The sequence below is a fragment of the Propithecus coquereli genome, unplaced genomic scaffold, assembly GCF_000956105.1.
Source record: "Propithecus coquereli isolate 6110/MARCELLA unplaced genomic scaffold, Pcoq_1.0 Scaffold99, whole genome shotgun sequence".
Taxonomy (NCBI): Eukaryota; Metazoa; Chordata; class Mammalia; order Primates; family Indriidae; genus Propithecus; species Propithecus coquereli.
In genome coordinates, this window is record NW_012156284.1 from 1329804 (window position 1) to 1333525 (window position 3722).

General features: G+C 42.9%; 1 pseudogene; it reads left to right on the forward strand.

Annotated features, from left to right (window-relative positions):
• The first annotated feature begins 1344 nt into the window (after nucleotides 1-1344).
• On the forward strand, nucleotides 1345-3239 carry LOC105827240 (annotated as a pseudogene).
• The last annotated feature ends 483 nt before the right edge of the window (nucleotides 3240-3722 follow it).

The following is a 3722-nucleotide window of genomic DNA, read 5'->3' on the forward strand; positions in this document are numbered from 1 at the left end:
ATCTAAAACTATTCTAAAATAAAGCTTTATTTTGTAAAAATGTAAATGTATGTCCATGAACAGAAGGAATAAACTGTGATATACTCATAGTGGAATATGATTCAACAATAAAAAGAAACAAATTATAATGTATGCATAAGAGTGTTTCATCCCAGAGATGCAAGGAAGTTTTAACATACACAAATCAATAAATATGATTCACCACATAAACAGAAGTAAAAACAAAGACCATATAATCACCTTAATAGATGCAGAAAAAAACATTTGATAAAATCCAGCATCCCTTCAGGATAAAAACCCTCAACAAACTAGGTATAGAAAGAACATAACTCAAAAATATAAGAGCCATGTATGATAAATCAACAGCCAACATAATACTGAATGGGAAAAAGTTGAAAGCATTACCCTAAGAAGTAGAACAAAACAAGGGTGCCCATTGTTACCACTTTTATTCAGTATGGTAGTGTACATCCTAGCCAGAGCAATCAGAGAAATCAGAGAAAGAAAAAAAGATCATCCAAATCAGGAAAGAGGATGCCAAAATATTCATGTTTTCCAATGATATGATCTTGTATCTAGAAAACCCTAAAGACTCTACCAGAAGACTCCTACAATCGATAAATAAATTCAGCAAAGTCTCAGTTTACAGAAGCAATGTACACAAATCAGTAGCATTTTTACATATTAATAACAACCAACTTAAGAGTCAAATCAAGAGCCAAATAACATTTATAATAGCTACAAAGAACATAAAATACCTATACTTAACCAAGGAAATGAAAGATCTCTACAAGCAGAACTACAAAACACTGATGTAAGAAATCAGAGAGATGACACAAACAAATGGACAAACATCCCATGCTCATGAATTAGAAGAATCGATATTGTTAAAATGTCCATACTGCCCAAAGTGATTTACAGTTCAAAGCAGTTCCCAATAAAATGCCAATATCATATTTCATAGATCTAGAAAAAATAATCCAGGGGAGTGGTAGTACTCCTGGACGCCTAGCGGTATCGCTTGTGCAGCAGTGGCGGTTCTCTGGGCTCCAGACAGCGGGTCTAGTGAGGGCGAGCTGAAGCAGAGAAAGGGCGCGGAAATGCAAGTGGGTGAGTCAGGCACTGTCTCTACGTGATAAGGGGAGGAGGTACCGCAGGGTAGGGCTGAATTAAGTGCGGCCCGTGTTGCCACGCCGCTGTTTTAGCATCAGTGAGGGAAGGGTGAGGAGAGCCAGAGCCAGGTCCCTGCCACCGTTCTCGCCCTCAGCGTCCCGTCCCGTCGCCATCTCCACGATGCAGTCCCAGGAAGACGCTCTGCGCTCTCACAGCCTCGGCAGTCCCACAGTTTTGGCCTTTTTCACAGGCCCAGAAGAATTAAAGGACACGGCTCATTCTGCAGCCTTGCTGGCACAGCTCAAGTCCTTCTATGGCGCGCAGCTGCTGTGTGATGTAACCATCGAGGTGGTGATGCCTGGCAGTGGGCCTGGCACAGGTCACCTCTTTTCCTGCAACTGCAACATGCTGGCCGCCGCGTGTCCCTACTTCAAGAGCATGTTCACGGGCGGCATGTACGAGAGCCAGCAGGCTAGTGTGACCATGAACGATGTGGACGGTGAGTCCTTTGTTGATCGACTACCGCTACATGAGTCGTGCGTCCCTGAGTGAGGCCAATGTGCAGCATCTGTATGCAGCCTCCAACGTGCTACAGCTGGAGTATGTGCGGGAAGCCTGTGCCTCCTTCTTAGCCCGCCGTCTTGACCTGGCCAACTACACTGCCATCCTCAAATTTGCTGACGCCTTTGACCATCACAAGCTACGCTCTCAGGCCCAGCCCTATATAGCTCACAACTTCAAGCATCTAAGCCAGATGGATTCAATTCGGGAGGAAACTCTGGCAGATCTGACCCTGGCCCAGCTGCTGGCTGTCCCGCGCCTGGATAGTCTGAACATAGAGAGTAAACAAACAGTATGCCATGTAGCCGTGCAATGGCTGGAGACAGCTCCCAAAGAGCGGGATCCCAGTGCTACAGAAGTGTTCAAGTGTGTCCACTGGATGCACTTCACTGAAAATGATCAGGACTACCTGCAAGGGCTGCTGACCAAGCCCATTGTGAAGCAGTATTGCCTGGATATCATTGAAGGGGTCCTGGAGATGCGTTATGGTGACATGTACAAGTCTCTGGTGCCAGTGCCAAAAAGCAGCAGCAGCTGTGTTGTATGTGCAGCAGAAAATCCACCCCAGAGGCTGGATATGTGTGCCAAGAAGATGGTGATCTTCTTTGGACATCCCAGAGATCCCTTTCTCTGCTGTGACCCATACTCGGGGGATATTTACAAAGTGCCCTAACCTTCGACCTGCCTTGCTCACACCAGGACTGTCACTACCTTAGCTTTCTGTATCTCTCCAGACCATGACATCTATCTTGCTGCCCAGACTGGAAAAGACCTCTGAGTGTATAAACCAGCCCAGAATAGTTGGCAGCAGCTTGCAGACTGCTTGCTGTGTCGTGAGGGCATGGATATGGCATACCTCAATGGCTACATTTACATTTTGGGTGGGCAAGACCCTATTACTAAAGTTAAATTGAAGAAAGGGGAATGCTATAGTGTTCAGAGGAACCAGTGGGCATTAGTGGCTCCACTATCCCATTCTTTTATATCCTTTAACCTAATGGTAATTCAGAACTATCTCTATGTTCTCAACAGTAGGCGTATGCTCTGTTATGATCCTAGCCATAATATGTGGCTGAAGTGTGTTTCTCTGAAGCCACGTTATTTTGAGGAAGCATGTGTCTTCAATGATGAGATCTACTGTATCTGTAAGATCCCAGTCATGAAGGTCTACAACCCAGTCAGGGGAGAATGGAAGCAGATTAATAACATTCCCTTGGTGTCAGATATTAACAATTGCCAGATTATCAATTATGGCCAAAAGTTGTTGATCATCACGTTACACACCCAACGATGGAACAAGAACCAGGTGACTGTGTATGAATATGATGTTAGGGGAGACCAATAGATTAATATAGATACCACATTAGGCATCTGGCAATGTGACTCTAAGTTTTTTTTGCCTCTCAGCTCATGTTTATCCTTCCTGCCTTGAACCTGGTAAGAGTTTCCTCACTGAAGAAGATGATATATGGAGTGGATTGGACTGTGAGTCAGAAAGTATAACTTCTTTTTCTGATGATGACTTTTGGACGAAAATAGCACTTCAGTGAAATGAACAAGATTAGTGAAATGCACAGGATTAGCAAAATGCACAGGATCACAGGGTTTCTTGTAACTAAATTGAATCACTAAGTTGTCTTTACTGCTATGGGAAATATCTTAAAGAGATATCCTTTCTGTTCCTGAGCAGAGTGGGGAGTTTATTACTGCAAGTTTGGTTTTAATACTCCAAAGAAATAAAACTAATAATTTTCTGTGCAAAAAAAAAAAGAAGAAAAAATAATCCAAAGCTTCATATAGAACCAAAAAAGAGCCTGAATATCTAGAGCAATCTTAAGCATAAAGAACAAATCTGGAGGCACCACATTACTTGGCTTCAAATTATACTACAAATCTATAGTAAACAAAACAGCATGGTACTGGTATTAAAGCGGACACATAGATCAATAGAACAGGATAGAGAACCCTGAAATAAAACCACATAGCTGTGAACAACTGATTTTTGACAAAGAAGACAAAAACATACACTGGGGAAAAGACCTCTTATT